This window comes from Nilaparvata lugens, chromosome 5, assembly GCF_014356525.2.
Source record: "Nilaparvata lugens isolate BPH chromosome 5, ASM1435652v1, whole genome shotgun sequence".
In the NCBI taxonomy this organism is placed as follows: Eukaryota; Metazoa; Arthropoda; class Insecta; order Hemiptera; family Delphacidae; genus Nilaparvata; species Nilaparvata lugens.
Window position 1 is genome coordinate 23,652,671 of NC_052508.1, and position 20,931 is coordinate 23,673,601.

The 20,931-nt window shown below is 33.6% G+C and overlaps 1 protein-coding gene across 3 annotated transcripts in view; it reads right to left on the reverse strand.

Moving 5' to 3' along the window:
- The window catches only part of LOC111051723 (neurofilament heavy polypeptide), a 146,283-nt gene that overhangs the window by 118,299 nt on the left and 7,053 nt on the right, over nucleotides 1-20,931 (reverse strand). For 2 of the 3 annotated variants that reach the window (XM_039427989.1, XM_039427988.1), the window contains exon 1: nucleotides 4,886-5,098. The exons of the other annotated variant lie outside the window; for it this stretch is intronic. The gene's annotated coding sequence lies outside the window, so the exon portion shown is untranslated. Of the gene's footprint in view, nucleotides 1-4,885; nucleotides 5,099-20,931 lie in introns of those variants that run through there. 3 annotated transcript variants of the gene reach the window in all.

Consider the following 20,931-nt stretch of genomic DNA (forward strand, 5'->3'; position numbering starts at 1 on the left):
TATTCGTGTTCTAAATCCATGAGATTTATTTATTTGCATGATACGGTGGTCTGCTTAAATATAATTATTACAACCACTGAATCAATCATATTTGAGAAGAATGATGTTGAAGCAAGAAAAATGCTGATCTTTGTTACCAATGTTGATGTATTATTACTATTACCATGAATTAATAAAAGCCGGTCCGTCCCAATCCCAATAAATAACCGGTGAAACTGTTGGTAAACGTTTAGAGCCAAACATTAATTTTGAAAAGGTAGCTAGCATTGTATAGGAAGATGTTGGTAAACGTTTAGAGCCAAACATTAATTTTGAAAAGGTAGCTAGCATTGTATAGGAAGATAATTCACAGCAGTGACAGAGCGCATTTTGGACAATCTATCTTCATCAGTGTCTTCTTTCGGTCGCCTCGCGGTCGTTCACTTCCCGCATCAACCGCTCAATCACTGCATCGCCGCAACTTACCGGTTCACATCGCAATAAAAGCAACAACAGCCGACATTTTGACAGAACTCAATACAAAATCTCAAAACCAACCCAACAAATTGGCTTGTTTACTGCATACCTTAGTAACACCTTTGTACTTGATAGTGAAAAACAAGGAATCAACGAAAACAACGGATGATTTGAAAGGCCAATTACACCTTATTATAATATGTTATACTATTTATCGTAGTGTTGATGAGTTCAGTAACTTCATAGTGAATATGGTGGTATAAATAATGAGATTCGTTGTGAATGGAATGTGAGGAAAATTAGAATATGTCCCATGAGTATCACTCATGAATTTACATACTGTACCGTACATTGATACAGTAAAATGGGATAGAGTGATATAGCCAAACGTAAAGCGTATTTCTATTGAATTCTATAATACAAATGACATGCTTTTATTAGTATTATGCAATCTTTCTTATCAGTATTGTTTCTGCCTTGTTGTAGTAAGCATTAATTAAGCTATGTATTATAATTGAACCTCCTAGTTGGGCAAGTTTTATAAAATACACAATATTCTAGCTTAATTAATTGTGAAAGTTTCACATGAATGACTTTCCATCCTATTATATATTGTAAGTTCTATTGTAGAGGTTTTCTCACAGGTAGCATATCTAATTAAAATCTCTAATAGTGTGGGCAAGGGAAATTTCGATTGTTAGGTTTACAATAAGTCCATCTAGACTAGACTATGAGTGAACTGTACAAGGTTGTATTGAAGAAAGTCCTATCAATTACTAGATGAAAAATGAAGATACTAAACGATACAGTAATAATACAACTAATTAGTCGCCTGAACTGTTGAGGTACTCTTACTTCCCCATCACAAGAGAAAATTTTATTAAATATCCAATCTACTTTGGAAAAGGTTAGTTCATAGGATTCAATCCAAAACTAGCATAAAAAAAATGTTTGAATTTCAATTTTTGCGGGGGTTGAAGGTATTTTGACAACGTCTATGTCAGTCTATATATAATTATAATTTGTCAGTTGAATCGTTTAAATAATCCATAAATCATGAAAGTCAATCTCCTTATAACAATGCAAGATTATTCCACTCATTCTTCAGCAATCATGGAATTACTGAACAATACTTTAATTTTCACAAGAATATTTCCTAAAGCTCTATCATTACAGTAGTCCCAACATATTAGGAACGACGAAAGAAATAAATCATCCTTATCACAGAAATGGTTTTAAACTATAAAAGAGTCAATCAATCAAGTATGTTGCAGACAATATCTTGATACTATCTTTATTTTATCTTGAGAACTTCCAGAGCCTCTTAAGCTAATTTTTTAAAAGGCTGAGACGACGGTAGGCTGTCAAAACAATTAGAGAGAGCTGACATCATCATCATCCTTCATCACGAAGCATCCCGTATTTCAAACAGATAAGTGGCCTCACAGAAGCTTCATCCAATTCTTGTCTAGGATTAGAGGCGTGCATATTTAGAATCTGCTCTATCGGATCAAGTTATGAAATGACTAGATTATGTCATTCGATTATGTTGCAAAATTGAATAAATTTTAAAAATTTGATGTTCCAATAATATTTTTGAAAAGCAAGATTTTTCCTTAGAAAAGTAGGATAGCCTGAACGTGAACATGTCTGTATCTTGAGTTGTGTTCTGAATACCCTTCATGTTGAACATATATATTTATTTATTTATCTATGTGTCAATACAATATGACAAATCTTATGAATATGATCAGGAAAGAACAACAGGCATAGCATAGCCCAAAACTATTCTGTTCCCAAAATTCGATATATTCATAATAACATGTCCATAAAGTTTAATTTCTGTCCAAAAATATATAAATGAGGTAAAAATTTTGAATTTACATTGCAATACTTATGTGAAAATCAATAATTTGCTTTCACAAGGCAGTTTTATTTTTTCAAAAATGTTATTTTAGAGATAAACTACTTGAGAAATGTCAAACTAGTGTAGATTTGGGTGATTCTTTAGGGATTTTATACTCTTAGAAACATCAATACATATTTTTGCCTCATAGACTACATTTTAACACATTGTAATATAAGACACATAATATTTTTTAATGTTTTGAAATTTCCATTTTTTCTATTGGAGTCACAATTTGAGAAATTCACGAAGAAATTTGAATTACCAGATTTCATTTTGAAAGCCATCAATTAAAAAGTAGATTGTTGGCAGTTGACAAAAATTACTGGATTGTTTACTGTTTAAGTTATCACACAACACGTGCAGAACAGTCAAATTAAAAAGTATTGTTTATTATAATAATGGTACTGATAACGATATAGGCCTATATAATCTTCAGTTTTCAGGAATTGAGGTAGGCTACCGGAACTGGAACATATCGGAAGATAACACTCTTCAAATAGAGGCCATTGATGAATCAATTTCGATTGTTCTTCTCCTATTATTCAATGAGTGATCGGAAGATTGGAAGTGGAAAATAAAAACACTCCGAAAGATTTCTTAATCAAAAACATTCCTGGAATGAAACTCATGAATCAAAATGATTATAGAATCAAAATAATAAGGTTTAGCGGAGAAATACTATAAGAATTTAATTATTAGGATAATTTTCTTCATACATCCTTGTTCTATATACAGTATCTGTGAGTTCAATACTGTTTAGTAGCACATTCTAGAACTGAACAAGAGCTGTAGTTGCTTATAGGAATTAAATGAAGAATCATAATGGAAGCTTAAGACAATAGCAAGCAGAAGTTGTCAATAAATCATTGATGACTGTGACTAGGAGTATAGAATGGAGTCTGCTTATGAACTCGTTCATAACTAGGTGTTCGAGTAAAGAATTGTTCTCAAATTAGACCTACATTCGTTTTATTTTATTTCCATTATTTATCGCTTTCATTTTTTTTATTGTTGAACAATGAATGTAATTATACTTTGTACGAGAGAACTAGTATTAGCTTCACGTAGTCAAGGGGAAGTCGTAAAAGCTAGAATTCTCTGATATTATATGCTCAAATCAAGTTCTAGAATTCTATATCAGAAGCAGTCCCTCTCCAATTGGTGGATGCCGATTAATCTCTAGCAAGAGACCAATCACGTGCCAGTACACTTCAGGTGCCCAGTATCAGTCCATGCCCACAACGCATTCTTATTGGCTGATTGCTATATGGATTCTATTTTGCTGAATGATACGATACAATTCATAATTCAAGTTATCTTTCATCAATGAACCTTGAATTTCGGTGTGAATAACGCATTCAATGAACTAATCAGGGGTTGATTAGGCAACCGTGCATTCACTTTGATAGTAATATTAGAGATGAAATAATATCACCGCAGATACAAGCCTGTGATTCACGTTACGTCTGAGATATTACTCATTTTTTCAGTAGTGAAAGACATTGTACCATTAAAAAATACTTTGGCGTACAGGTTTAAACTTATCTTGTAGCTTGTACGGGCAAAATGTCAATGGCACTTCATCAATGTGAGAATAAAGAGTCATCAAACAACAGATTGCACCTTCGAGAGAGCTTAGTTTGCAAAGATGGATTGTTTTTTTTTATAATAGAATTTTGGAAAGTTTGAGTGAACTATATTAATAGAAATGTAATGAAAGCAGAAGAAACTTCAATTGAGTGACGAATTAAATCAATAATCTCAGATTCATGTAAATTGATTAAATTATTTTCACAATTCTGGTTCAGAATTATTCCAGGATATTCTACAGCTCCCCTCAATGATGTTGATCGATGCACTTTTAGGATCGCAGAGAATAAGATAATAAAATTTCTATTGTTATGAAAATTTCTCTTCAGCTAGATCGACGAGCGACGACATGAATTGTTATATATCTTTGATAATTCGTATCCACAGAAAACCCTCAGCTATTACATTCGATTTGTGATTAGCTATCTCCTGAGATTGTTTACTGCAGTTTTTGCTAGTCCTAGGAAAAAATCCCTTTTAAAAGATAATCACATGGTTTCTCATATTTCTATTATGATTTTCCACTCCTAGAAACTTTGTTATTGCCAATGATTTAGAAATTTTATGACGCAGGAGCCCAGAAACCCTCCGACAGGTCACTCAATCACTTAGATCACTTGGGCCTTCTCTTTCCAATATTTGTTTCGGAATGCCTGTGATTGAAGAAATTCTAAATTATTGAAGAAATACATCACTAGATTCCCAATACTCACAGGACATAGGGAAAACTAGCTGGTAGATAGATATTAATCGTTTACCAACCAGATACAAACTAGAATGTAAAATAGTGCATTCAGTATAAACTAGAATGTCGAAATGATAATTCAGCATAATATATTGATCAATTGTTGCGGTTCATAACAATTGTTCTACTCTTCTTCTATTAAACAAACCCGTTAAATTGTAAACAAACAACATCACTGTACTTACATCTATTCAGTGATCACATGTCTCAAACAGCTTGCTTGATGTCACAACCTTCACTATTCTAGGACGTATTCCATAATATTCGTTACACTGGTCGATTTCGAGTTCGTTTCGTTCGTGAAAAGTTTCAATTCAACGTTTGAAATAGTACGGAACCCCGTCCGCACTCATTACACACAGACAACCGCACTCCACGACTCGCGGACAAGAACTGACCTGATGAGAGAGAAAGACGCCGCTCACTCAACATGCACCTGGCTCCCCCCACCACTCCCACTCAACACTCATCCGCCACATCAATGTATCTTCTTCATTCTTCATCCTCTTTGCACTATTCCTATTAACTTTGCTCTTCTATCTCGGTTGTTTTTGAACACTCTCTCTCTTTCTCTTTGCTTTCATCCGCACTTCCCCATCTGCCATCTCCTTCAGAACATCAAAACACAAGTAACAGGCGCCCGCTCATTTAAAAGGACCCTTGTCTCTTCCAGCTCCAGATCTGTCACTGATTTTTTGTTGCATCTTCTCTCGGCAAGGAGAAAGGACCAAGGGACCTGCTACTGACTCAGCATGTGTTTCATTGAAGAGAGATTATTCTCTGAATAATCAGAGACTGCTCACACTACACATGTTTGTTTTTAATAATAGTGATCACACATGTGTGATCATTATTGAAGAAATTTATCTACGAGACTATTGGAGATTAGAATAATCTGAATGTAAATTCTTAATCAATCGTTTTGAGCTTTCAAGAGCTACTACTTGTTTGATGTCCGATACATCATTCTTGAGTTCACAACATTAATATTTATCGATAATCATTTTATAGAAACAATTTCATTTTTTTTAAATCCCACACAACTCAATGTTACTTGAAAAACCAGGGAATTGAGTCAGGAATTTAAAAACGTAAGAATTGCTAAATGTTACTTTCAAACGAAGCGAAGATCATTTAAACGATTTTTACTGAGCCACATTCATGTAACAAAATGTTGATCCTCAAAAAAGTGGGTGCTAATAGTCGGCACATTGAATTATGTCCCATACTGTTATAATTTGGAACACATAATGCCTTTATCATTCATGATCAGGAATTCACGTTCTATATTTCATTGGAATGAAAATATAATTATAAGTTCCCCAGGGCAATTACTTCTTCAATTTTTAAAATAGTTTTTACAATAGTTCATCTGCAAAAAAGTTTTATAAGCTCTTTTAATATTAAATATTTGCAAATAGAATATCATTTCAATAATCAGAAGAAAGCAGAAATAAGCAGAAATAAACTATTTGAAGTTAGAATTTTTTTTGCATTAATACTCAAAATTTGAGTAAGTCATTGCCCTGCTACATAGAAGACTCCATCTAATTATTTTTCTCAGAAAGATCTCATGTAACATGTAGACGTGATTTGTTCAGAAATAATGCATGTTGTTAATGTTTTTACATTGATTTTATGGGACATCAATGATCAATTCAATATGGCCGACTGGCGACTGCTACTGCCCATTCTTTCATTGTAGATTTTACAATCAAGTTCATCTGCAAAACAAGTTTGATAAGCTCTTCTAATATTAAATATTTGCAAATAGAATATCATTTCAATAATCAAATCCAGTACAGATGCTAGAAATAGATTACTGATGGTATTGATAGCAATAATGTGAATCTCAAACAACACAACACAGATGGTGTGAACTTAATGGGATACATGAATAGATTTCACACACCACTATAAGCCACAGTATTTTATCCTAACCATTAGGTGCAGTAAGTTGTATATTATGAACGATCAACGATTCCGATCCTGTTTTCGAAAACGTTTTTATCTCACCAGACTAGAGAACAGACAAATGTGCAGTGTTATTAGAGGCTGCTGCTGGCGCTTGATCAAAATCGTACAACAAAGCTGTTAACATGCACCCACTGTCTTGTCCCAGATTAGCTAGAAAGGGATCGGAATAGCAACAAGGATAAAATGGAACGGTGAATTGGCTGTCGTGACGAATTCAATAATTGAAATAAAATTGAATGCTCTATTTTGAGACCGCTTGATGAATTATAATTACACACAGTGTACTGTGTGAGTTAACAGTGTTGCCAAGTCTTCTTTCCACATGATGAAGGTGAATAGAAGTTCAACTAGCGGTCATGAAATTGAATATGAGTTGTCTCATATTTAAAATTTCTCATTAAATTGTAATGGTTCATTCCAATGACTCAATAACTATTATTATGTTTGAATTAATAAAAATTGCATTTGATAAATACAAATAAACAGTAGCACCCTTACTATAGTTTATTACCAACACTACTAGTTTAGGGTATTCATCCCATTCTCAAGTGTTAATCAATAAACATTCAAGAATGGGATGAATACCAGAAAATAGTCGTGTTGGTTATAAAATAAGGGTGCTAGTGATTTTTTGTATTTAAACTTTTCAATAAGCTCAATCAAAATACTTTTAAAAAACTGGTTTCAGAAATGGAATTTCCTCGATTGCTGTGAGTTTTGTTTGAAGATTGAAATGATTGAAACGAACATCAGAGAAATTGAAAAAATACCATTATAAATACCCGGGCTTTTGAATCAACTTGTGTGATATAAAGCTTGATTACTAAGACCTTTAGGTAATGACAATCTATTAAAATTATTGATAACTTTCAATTTTGTTACATAACTGGAATCGTCACTGGTCATCCAAAATGTAATTCAATTTAAAACCAAACTCAAATCTTCTATGATATTTTGTAGTTTAGTTTGTATAAATCAAATACCTTATTTTTAGCCCAAACATCTGAGTATTCAGTATTAAAAAACTGTAACCATTATAATCACTGTAAATTATGACAATCTTATTGCTCGTAAAAAACTTTCATAGAACGAATGCCAACCCACTTAAAGCTTTATTACTTCGCTTACTACGATAAAACGACTTTAGGGTATTCATCCCTTTCTCAAGTGTTAATCAATAAACATTCAAGAATGGGATGAATACCAGAAAATAGTCGTGTTGGTTATAAAATAAGGGTTGTTCAATTTGATTTAATCTGGACAATGAGATTAATATAAAATCAGCGACATGAATTGAGAATGATTTATTTTCTGTGGGTAAAATTACAAATCATATGAATAAAATGATCGGGAAAGAACAACAGGCATGTCCCAAAACTATTCTGTTCCTAAATGTGATAATTATTAAACTTGAATAACATGATTGAACTAATTCAGGAGACTATATGCAGTTAGTTCGAGACTATTTTCTTGATGAATCATTCTTTTTTTTATTTTACTTAATGGTTTTAATACATCATTGTACGAATTTGAAGAAAGTATAAGAAATTATAATCATCATGGACAACAATCATTTCATAATAGATTCTCATTACTCCGCTCTTGGTGAATGTTCATCGTAGCATACTAAAAACTAACAACTGCACTGTCAATTCTCGATAATCAAATCTCTTTCTCAATGTGGTTGACTGTTTGAACGAGATAATTTATTAATTTTCGCATCAATATTGAAACCAATCTATTTGGTTGAGCAATATTAATTATTCCAATACTATTCCCGTATTTAATTTTCATTGAGCATGAATAACTTTCACAAAAAATTATTGATACGAATAAACAATTTTATTAAATCAACGAAAGCTGTCAAACCAATTACGTTATTTTCCAATTACAATTAGGTAATTGTAATGTTCCAGTATTCCACAAATTCATATTTTAATACTGTACTTTCTTCAAATTCGTTGTCTTTGTCTCACTTCATTAATGATGGAGATTCACTGCTTGATCCTTACATAAATAACGTATGAGATGCCAAGGAACTATATTGTAGAGTGCACGAAGAAAATCAAAGACGAAATAGTTCAATCTTCTTTAACAAAATTGTTCATTTTTTCCGTTGTTTTCTCATGATAATCATTAGTAGCTCTTCCACTAATGCTGAACAGATTCAGATTTGAAACTTAAATTATGAGCATCTAATAATTATTATGTACACATTATCAAGACTTAACAAGTGTGATTTAAAAATTCAAGAGTTATACTGTCAAGTTGAGGTTGAATTCAAATCTCCAATACTGACTCAGAAGTGATGTAGCTTAGAAGTGATTGAAATACATTCCAACAAAGAATAATTGAGCATAAAAATCAATAGCTTCTTGTTTTTATTTTAAATGCATGTCTTGCACTGATGAGCTGGAGACTATCAAACACATGGCGCTGGAGATCAGATATTGATGTTGTGGATGATGATGATGATGAAGTTGTTGATGATGCTGATGATGATGATGATTATGATTATGATGTATCTAATAAAGGAGTCAGTTCAGCCTTTCAAGCACTAGTGATTAACAGGGTAGTGGATGCGTCTATCTCAAACCTCGGCATCACTTATTTTAGAACATTGGTCAAGTTGCCTGGAGCCTTTTAAATGATCTCCATGATTTGAAGCCCCTCTATTATCAAGTTCGAATTCTACATTTGCAGATAAATTCACTGATAAATCAGTGAATCAGTAACACAGGAAGCATACATACCGCCCTGCAACGATTTCAAGTAGCTTTTGATAGATGAGATTGAAGTATAGAAAATAAAGCTTCGAGATCATAATAATAATTCTAGTGGTTCAAGTGGACTTTTAGCAAATCGGCAGAAATAAACCAACCATATGCCTTGTGATCCAGCTACCAGAAACAAAACAACCTGAAAATATTGAGAACTATCACAATTTGCTTCCACCAGATACAAATAGAATTGGAAACTGGGAGTGAGTATTATTACATTGCACAATTGAGAGCTAAGGAATCAGAAATAATTTGAATCCATGACTCTTGTCCCGTCATGTTCTCTTTGAATGATTTTATTCGAAGATCATAAGGGTTTGTGAATGTTCACCAAATTCGAAGATCAAAGATGTACTTGAGGTGGCATTTAAAGGATGCTTGCACTCAAGAGTGCAGCTTTTCACGCTTTTTTGGTTGGACAGTACCTACATATTGCTGAGATTACAACTAAACTCTCAGGCTTCGCCGTCTGAAATGTTTCCCAACACATCTAAGAAGAAATTCGAATGTGAAATTTTTCAAAGAAAATTACACCGACAAAAGCATGACTCTTGATCCATTAGTCTTTAGTCTCTAGTCTTTCCTATCTCATACCAAGAGCAGCTTCATCTCATTATTGTGAGCGATACTTCGAATAGGACCATCAAATTTTTCATTCACGAAATTCGAGATCACGAGGAGAATATTAAGCACTCAAACAACAAGATCTAGTCGTCAACTGACTTTTAATAGGCAACTTCCTTCTTAAGAATGTCTGCATTAATAATTTAATACAGACCTAGAGTCAAATAAATCAACCGATAATAATATAAACTGTGCATATCTATGATGGCATAGTGTGGGTGAGTACTGAGCAGCAATCAAATATTCATGTTGGAGTCGATGCTAATGAGAGTCGAGTTCGTGCAAAGAGACAATCTACGAATGACAATCAGCAAAAATTATCATTGAGCGAGTTTGACATGTTGATTCCACATGCATGATTGATTTATGAATCCTCTAATCATCCATGAAATGTAATACGTTTTTGAGGTTCTGTATTGTCTAAAGAAAGATTATCCTTTTTCTCAATGAAAATCTGTCTACAGTTTACATACTTTAGATGAGACATAATATATTTATGAGTGCAAAGGTATATTTCCATTCTCATTTAGCATCATCAAAGTTAGTCATCCCCAAGACAAGATAAGAAGTCCCAAGCAGCGACTTATATTGATCAACAGTTGATATAATATAAGTCGCTGGTCCCAAGACAACAGTCACGAAACAGATTCCATGCACAGTGAGGACATAGTACGAATACACACACATACACACTTACTTGTATGTACCACTCATAGTAACACTTGCACCAAGTCTTTGGATATGAATGAATCGAGCAAGTGCTAATTTAAATAAAGACTAAATTATTCTGGTGAAAAAGACTAGTAATTACTAATAAATACCACTTTTTTCAGAAATTTAAGAGTTGATTGTAACTTAAATAGCATAGTCTATCAATAATGATTATTGTTGAGTTCAATTTCGATTTCAATTATAATAATGCAATATTGACAAATCAAATACATAGTCACATTGATAAATTACATTGTAAAAATCTTAAGATATTAAAATGTCACAAAACAACTCAATTCGGTGACAAGATGACAAGAATCACATCATTTTAAAAATTGCTCAATTCAAAAAGTTCTGTTACACTGTAAAAGGATTTTTCGATCAGCCAGTCCTTCAACTTAATCTTGAACAAAACTTCAGAGTCAATCTCAGATATAACAGAAATGGAATCACTCGCAACAAAACAATATAAAACAAGAAAACAATTTCTATTCCGTCCTGAAGTCAATATTTTGATTCCTGTGACTCAAGATCTGAGTAAATATTTATGATTTTAGTACTAATGCAATAATCATGAATTTTCCAGGCATTATAATTTATACATGAAAAGTTCTCTAATCGAATTCTACGGGAAAAGTGATAATTTATTGATAGAGATTTTGATTCTGAATAATACAGGCATATTCACATTACTGCCTGATGTAAAACTGCCTGAATTATACCTTGGATCGTACTACCAACTTGAAACGTAATTAATTGATTATATCTTTTAAGCTTAGAGAGAATTTGCGATCATGCAGTCGTGACAGGGTTTTATTATTCAACAACGATAATGACGTAATAACAATAGTTATCGACCTTGGTTTGGTTTTTTAATTCATCGGATGAGAAGTCCTAGGAACGCTATACAAGACAACCAGTAACCACTATTGAAACAATCAGTTCCGAAAACTATTCGGTTTTAATTGGAGAGCTTTCTGGAAAGTAGCTTGAAGAATAACATTTTATTACACTGAATTATGAGGATAATGGATCATGATGGCTTTGAAAGAGAACTCTCAATAATAATTCATGATTTAAGCTGTTAAACAATAATCAACTTAACACGCGTATATGACAATATTCATTAATCCATTTAACAAAAATAATAATTTTGAATTTCTACTTCCCTGAGCATATTTTTCACGTGATCCATGAGTTTGTGCGTATGTGATGGAAGGAATGCCTTCGTCCTTCACGTCAGTGTGACTGTGGTGCTTCTTCAGACTGTCTCTCATAACATTCAGGTTTGTCCCATGAGATTGATCACCATCCTGCTGAGGATTTTTCCAATGGTACTCAATCAGTTCTTGAATGTCTGATGGCCGGCTTAGATGTAAAACTGTAGTACCAATAATGGCCTAGTCATTTCAAATTTCGATTACGCTGAAGGATACTTAATCGTATTTGCTTAGATAATCTTAGGGCCTGTTTCCGAGCTCGGGATTTAGCTATAAGTTCTAGACTTTAAACAGCTGGAGTCAGAAAATTGGCTTTCCTAAACGGGGCTTAGTCGTAGTTTTTATATGATAATCTTTATTTTCTCATTTCTATAGGCCCAATTGGAAACGTTTTTCCTTGACGAAATGAAACATTCCTAAATAATTCAAAATAGCTGATACTTTACACTTTTCCTCTTTGTTCTATTTTGTGTTTTCTATTTGTTGAAATTTAATCTAAACGTTGACTACGACTACACCCCGTTTCGGAAAGCAAATTTTCTGACTCTATAGCTCTTTAAAGTTTAGAACTTACATAATCCCGATCTCGGTAACCGGCTCTTAATGATACTATATAATTCAATAATCTCAGATAAGAGCACATATCAAGTATAATATATATCAGGTAGCCTACTTTTTCAGTTTTCTATCAATTTTTTGTCTTCATGCCGTAGGCGTTATAATATAATGGAAGGAATGATGTTGAGAGTCAGGCCTATGTTATACCTTAACCTTACCCTAATGAAAGGGCAGAAAGGTTAGAGTGATGTTGTAATAGCATAATCTATTGACTATACTGAGTGTCATTCATTCAAATGTATAGGTAGATTATTACTGTGTATTCTTGTTAAGGAATTGAGGAGACGTGAAATCCAACTCCTGATGATACAATTCCATCTCCATTGATTTCTCTTCGATTGCAGCAGACCAACCATCAACGACTGACCGTTTCACCAAGCTACCATGCAATAATTGCGCATAAAATAGGTCTGATCTCACAACTCTCATCTACAATATTCATGACTAGGATGTTACACAGCCTACAACATGCGAGCTTTTCCGAAAGCACATCTCAACTTAATGATGTTACTCGTATAGCTTTCCCTTTCATCTATATTTATGGCATCGTAATAAATAACTCATTCGTCATCTGCTACCATCAGGCGTCAGGCGGGAAGCCTTCGCCTTCGTCCAGAGGATGGCACGCGAAAGGCTAGCTGCACGTGTAGAGTAGGCTCACATTTGCAATTCTAACCTAAACAATTGAAAACTTTCTCTACGTCGTCACGAAAAGTCAACGGAAACGGGCTGACTGCAACTGTTGTCTACAACAAATAGCCCTTATTTTAGAATAGGCTCTAATGCAAAGGTAAAAGAATAACCTAAATGACGAAATTATTCAAATAACGACAAGAGTCTTCAAGGGAATCTTCTAGAGTGTACGTCGGTTCGTTGATAATTAAACTCTTGTCAGAAAAAACATAAATAAGTGATAAAATGATGAAACTGTCGACCGTCATGAAAATAGTACACGGTTTTCATCCTGTCTGGAATTATAATTATATAATAAAAATATTCATTTTTCAACAGATTCGAGTGCGATATCAGATTACTTTCATATATATTCCAATTCCTGCTATTATTGAATGATGTTTTCGCGATTCGTTTCTACTTATTTAACCTCTCCCTTTCAGAATTCTTACATTCACAGGTATCGTAATCGCGTTGTCACCTCCTACGAAACCTCCTCGCTATGTGCTGTCATATATCGATCTAGACCTGATTAGTGGTATCGATCGAAACCGAAACTGACTTGCTCGATCTGTTCACACTTCTAGATGGTAGTGAGATGAGGAGACTTTTCACATAGCAAATAGCGAATGGAGGTAAATCGGGAAAGAATGAAGAGGCTGATAAATCATGTTGTGAAGAGAGAGAATGTTGCGTTTGTTGGATGGGGGAGGAGAAAAAAGAAAGAGTGTAGAAGAAATAATATAAAAATGAGAAGGAGGAGGAGAAGGAGGAGTAGGAGAAGGAAGAGGAGAAGGAGGAGTAGGAGAATGACAAAAGATAAGGAGGAGGCATGGAAACCAAAACAGGTAAGAGAAAAGGTGAGAAAGAACATGAGTCAGCCAAAAAGAGGAAAAATTCAAATCACAGCTTCATTTTCTTATTTATGTTTCAAGAAACTGGAAGAATTGATTATGTTTTGATCAAGCTATTGGAATAGATAGGCGATAAATGATAAAAATGATAAACCTATAACACAAAGAACATTAGAAATCATGCTAGAAATTCAAGCTCCCTTTATCTTTCGTATTATTCCCTCCCCTCCTTTAATATTATTCATTCAACAACAAACTCAAGAATTCTCTTGAATATTCAAAGTATTGAAAAAGAGTATAACGATAATAATAATCTAGCATGGTACTTTATATCACTATATCTACTAGAGTACCTAGTGGTACAAAAGTACTATTTAATAGAAAACAAAATGGAAATTTCAAGGAATAGACTGGTCGTTAAAATGTAGGAAACCTTTTATCCCCAGCTGTGCACTGTGTTTTTTCGAAACAATGAAGATAAAATGAGTATGCTTTGGATGTGCCTCGTGGGGGAATGGGAAAGCAAGCAAGCTGAGTGTTAATATTTGATGCCTATCGATTTTAGAGCTTTGCGAGCAGTACATGCCCACCAATCCAATTCAAACGAACTCAGGCATTAAATGGCTCAGTCGATACGGCGACCTTCACAACTGATAAAATATTCATTAGAAAGAACATTCAATTGACAATTGTCGATTTACTTTTCAGAGCACGCTATATTTTTATATTGGGCCGATTACTGAGGGAATTGGGTCGGTAATTTTGGGTCGATCAATATTGCAATGACCGACTGAGCAGAAAATGCACAACTTCTTTAAAAAGTTGACTTAGCACAGTTTCTTACAGAGTGTGTACCGTACTTGTAACCAAATTAAATCAATTCCCAGAACACGTTCAATAAATAAATCTGAGAAGTTTAATATGATGTTCAACTTCCTGTTTTTATCAAATGTTGCATATTTGGAAATCAAATCTAGGTATCAAATTGAACAATGATAGGGTTGAGAGAAAATTGAGCCTGTTGAAAGGATTCCATGTGATTAGTTCCAAGTTTGTCCTCATCATTGCAAACTGTGAAGAATTATTTGTACTTACAACATTAATAGAGCAGAACGGGCCAGAAGTTATGCTTCACTGCTTGAATAGCATATACTATTTTAATCACGTGTAACTCATGCTCTTGCTTGAGTTGAAAATATGTTCCTTCATTACTATCGTGAGAGCGAATTAAGATTCCATACAATTCATGTCGTACAATATGCATGGGTATGCATGTATCAATATTATGGGTTGCTGAGATTCTTAATTGAATTTTACCTGTACAAAAGTTGATTGCTATGTTATAGTGTATCCTTACACTATAACAGTCTGCGACTTCTAATATCAATTTTATACTTTGTTGTATTATATGTCAATATGTGATAATATCATTCTAGTATTAGATATATAATTAATTTCAATAGAGACTCTACTGACGAAGTTACATGAGTGGCATGAGTATTCCTGAACGATTGCATTGCCAGGTGCAATGTTTTGAAGTTGCACTAATATTGCGTGCCGGGTAGCCTATGTCTCACGGCAAGGCGCAACTCGTTCGGAAATGGCACCGGTCACACAAGCAAGCGTGTCACCCGAAACGCTGACGCCGCAATTTGTTATTGAACTGTACAGTGAAGCCCACGCTTTACGTGAGCGAGGTCCAGGAATTGCTGTTTCGTGACCGAATCACCACCAACCCAACCAATCTCGTGATTATCTCGGGCGGATTGAATTACTCTCGGTTTGGCCAAATTGCTTACATTCGAGATACTTTTCGAAGAGGATTACAAGTTTTGTCAATTATAATTATTATAGTATTCAACTTGGGGCAATCAAATAAATAATCATATGTGATAAATGGAAGAAATATTCTGAAACTTATAATTTACTGTTTATTTTGTAGAGTTTGTGATGTAGAATTCGAATGTGTAAATCCTTTCATAATAAATCAATAAAACTGAATTCACTATTTTCATTTTCTGAATAGAATTTCCATGGGATAATATGGCACAGTCTATTGCAGCTTTGTAGCGGCATCCTTTTTCTGTATATAAATTAGCCTGTAACCTATTCAAGTTCTATTTGCAATAGATATTTTTGCAAACGGAGATACAATAACATACTACATGATAAAGAGTGAAATGTATGAAGAGCGACTATTATGAATGCACCTAAATTCTGGGTGGGGAAGAGATGGTTCAGTAGATTGTCATTGACGTCAATCCATCGCTAATCGCTTTCTCGAACATAAGTAATGCTGATGTTGGGGAAAGTATATAGGCCTAATGCATGGAAGGGCAACTGATTGTATAAACAGATAAAATTTAACCGTAATATTTAAATGACATTATTTGTTAAATGCTTCTCTGTAGGTTCATGGAACTCTTGAAGTTGAGAATAAATTTGCCTGCAATAATATCCAATTGTTCATAGTTTAGTGTTGAGTACATCTCTATTCGAGCGAGATATTTTAAAAGTAGTCTGGTTTGGTCTGGTCTTGTAAACGTATGAAATAAAACTTTCGGAAGTGAGTTTTTATCTGTCGGGAACAAAGTTGAAAGGAAAAGTTTGAATGGGAGAGGAATAGCAAAGGGCGGCAGCCAAGACAAGAACGAGTGACCCATTTATTTTTAAATGTCTTGCTTCCTGTCGTTTTCCACGTTCTCTCTGCTTAAAAAACAACAGAGTGGATGGAACACCTGTGATGATTCAATTTCTTCCAGAGATTGAAGATTTTGGAAGCTAGCCTTTTTTCCATCATTCACTTTGTCTCCTTATTTTTTATTTCATTCCTAGCGTGAAAGACTACTTTGACTATTTTTTTATACTCAATTGCATTCTTATTCTATTTTTATTTGCATTCTTCTTTTTCTTTCATATGTATCAATCTCCAAACTATTTTTCAATTTCCAATTCATTTCTTACGTGAAAGTTTCTAATAGAAAGGTTTTGAGGTAATGTCATGTCACCCCTGTTCCGTAATACGACAGAGGTTACAAACAATCTAATAGACTTCGCAACACGAAATATTCAAATTGGATTATAGATTACGACTGACGCTTCACTTGATTAGTTGCAACTCGGTCTTGTAACAGAAATGGAAAATCTCATTCGTTGTTGCACAAAGTGTCCCTCACTTAAGTGATCGTAAAGTCATAGCGAGCTTGACTGGAGAGAGAATTAAGTCCTATTTTGTAATGGAGAAAGTCAATAATTTTAGTTATTATGTTTCATTACTCAATTAAACTCAATGAATTTGGTTATTACCGATTTTGATCGTCTGAGTTGAGATGACGTTATCAAATGAATCTCCAAGTACTCAAAACTAAGAAAAAGAGAGCTTGAGAGCTGCTTTAATAGTGTCTGCATTGTTAATGCATTATTTTAATACTACACCATAACGATCTTTTAATTTTTAAAATTTTTGTTAAATCTTTTATTCGACCAACATTTTATTTGTTTAATAACTAATTTCTTCTAATAATTGAAACAAATTCTCTTAAGAAGCTTTTCCTGATGAATATCTCTTTATCTTATAATAATTCAGGAAACTTCCTAGCACTCAAGTAGCTCACATGAATCTACGATCCTTTTATGCATGATAAAATGAAGTTACCTAGATACAATTCACGTTGAGCGGACTTGAAATTGAACTCTGGCCACATAAGCGATATCGACGGCTCAAAAACTGATTTAGTTTTATGAAACTCTTTTCTAAGTATGAGAATATTCATTCACAAGTTAGTGTTACTGGTACTTTTTAAATGAATAATCATACATTAAACTTGCAGGTTCTAACCAACAACGCCGCTTTTTTGATAACGACCCAATTAGTGAAATGAGTGAGGCCAATATTAAATTAACAAGATAATACTTCACCTAATATTTCAATATCAGAATCAAATATAATAAGTCCAATCAAGAATTCCGATTTACATAGACAATGGAGAGCTTTAAACATTTTTCAAATATTAGACATATTTTAGTTTTTCACGAAATAATCACAAACTCTAGAGAATATCCAAAGTAGGGTAGTTGACATAATTATTTCTCACGAACAAAGCTTTGTAGCTCTGTGACTAAGCTTACAGTTTCTATTTGGTTTGTTTAATATTATCTCCCCTTTTCGCATCACTTCATATTTTCAAATTTATACACCACCAACCTTTGTTTATTGTGAAAATTATTTTTTACGAAAGTATTTCAATATTGAGACTGTTATCAACATTCTGCATTTCTTACCCTAAATGCTAATATGAATGCTGATATTTGCATCCAGCTTGAAGAGATCAGAGCTCCTGATCAGTTACCGTGAATTGTTGTAATAATGACATAGAAAATGTGCGATGGTATAACAGGACCTCACCCACTTGCGACCCGTAACTGCTAACTGGTCACGCTGGTCCGACTCTCGCGTGAGTCTTATTTATTTCTTTAAATGTGTTGCAAGAAACTCAGTTACCGTCAACATAATGCTCATGTCGGAGAAATTACTTCGGTAGAGGTCGAGTCATTAGTCGAAGCAGTGTTGGGATAATAGATGCTGGAAAAGATGGATTGGTACCTTCAGCTTCCGATACTTTTCGCAGGAAAAGTAGTAATTTCATCATCATTTATGAAATCCTCCTCCAATAATGGACTAATGTTCTTTTGGACTGCTCTACTGGAATCAAAATGGGACTCGACTATCGACTCTTGAGTCGAACTGAAGGTCTGTCCTGTCTGAATTGAAGTAGCCCATGGTCTGTTGCCCATGCGTGAATCCTACTCTGTAACGGCCACATGTGACTGTGTGAGTGTGTGTGTGTGTGTGTGTGTTCTGCTTGTTTCCTGCCTTTATTTGCTTTGGAAACCATACCTAATCCGATGCAGGGCTTATTAATCTGGCAGAAGAAAGTTGTCTAATCTATCTCGAAATCTGGAGGATTCGTGCATCAAATTAATCCGAGTCGGTGGCTTCAGCTATATGACTAGTCAGTAAGGTCGTTGTGAGTACATTTTATCATTATTAGCCTAACTATTATTATTGGCTTCAACTATTATGAGCTGTCCGAAAATGAGTTACATTTATTGATAGAAATTCACTTCCATTTGTAATCAGAACAACTTAGGCTGAAAACTCTACTAGGCTACCAATAAGCAGCATTATATATTGACTGCTTTTAGAGCATCTACGATTCATTGCTCTCAAATTAAATTTTTTAATTGTTTCGTTATCAATAATTCAATAATATTTTTTTTTATATGTCAATCCTTGAATTAAAGGTTTAAATTCATTAATTCTATATTTATGTCTCTTTGATTTGATTTTTCATAGTTCATTTCACATCATTTTATTGATGCCATCAGTAAATATCAATTTCAATATCAATTTTTTTAAAAGATAATTGAACATTGAAATTGTTCGTGAGTATCAAGCGACAGCAATTATTTCAAATAGATTGGAACTGCAACGTGTGGATGAAATTATTCACTGTACTTATCTTGAAGGGATAACGAAATGAACCACAGTACGTTAGCGTGTCTTCTTTTTATTTAATATTTCAAAATGTGTGCTGGCTTACGTATATTGAACATGGTAAGATCCATGGAAGGGTGACAGAGCGTCAATTTTCAATTTCAATTTCAATTTATTAAAAACACACAAAACAAGACAAAACAAAATTACAAAGAATTAAGAAACAAATAAAACACAATAAAATGTTGCAAATATAAAAAACCATGGGCTTTGTGGTTGGGTGTGTTGGAGAAGAGAAAAAAAGAGAGGAAGATACCTAGCCAACTATGGTTTCCCATGTAATAGGCAGGCAAAGAAGAGAAGAGAAGTAATGAGGAAAAAAGGGAAGGGAGAAATGGGGGGAAGGAAGAAAACAGAGGAATAGGTACTCAAAATAAAGGTAAGTGAGTCCACTGAAAAATGATAAAACTAAAGAAAAAACAATGCTGGAGCAGAAATCTCGAGTCATATATCTAAATGGAAGAAGAAATTACTGTATGTCAAGTTTTTTATATCCAGTTTAATTTTCCCGCTGATCTTATTGTCCATGAGAAAGTGATTTGGAATGAGGTTAATTATTTTAGTACCTATGTAAATTAACTGCCTCCTTATACATTCAATATTAGTGTTATAGGTTACATATTTGTTAGCAGTGGCCCTTAGATTATAATAATTAAGTGTAGAGTTTATTGTGAGAGGAAAATCGGATCTATATTTTATTAAGTACTCAATTACGGTTTATAATTGACGTATAGTCATGACCTCAAAATCACTAAAAACCATATCCGTTGGATAGAGCCTGGGTTTGCTTAATATAGTTTTAATTATAAGTTTTTGTGCTACAAATAATTCAGCAATATGACAGTTGAAACAACCTCCCCAAACTGCAGGATTGACTTGACTAGAACATGATACATCATTTTCATGTGGTTCTTATTAAGAATTCTGTTCAATTGGTAAAATTTAAAAGATAAATAAGGCTATTTAAGTCATTTGAATAAGGCTATTTGGAAAGAGAAATCAATATATGAGTTTCCGATTTCGGTATTTCAATTAACACTGCTGAAGTACGTTTTCGTTTCGAGAATAAAGTACCTATTCGTTTCTTTTTTCTAGATTCTTCATTGAATGTTGAAGTTTCATAGACCAAATTTTGAGTGATTTGGGATATTTTTTTCTGAAATAGGCCTAATATACTTTAAAAGGGGAAAAAACATTTTCGTCTCAAACGTTTCACGT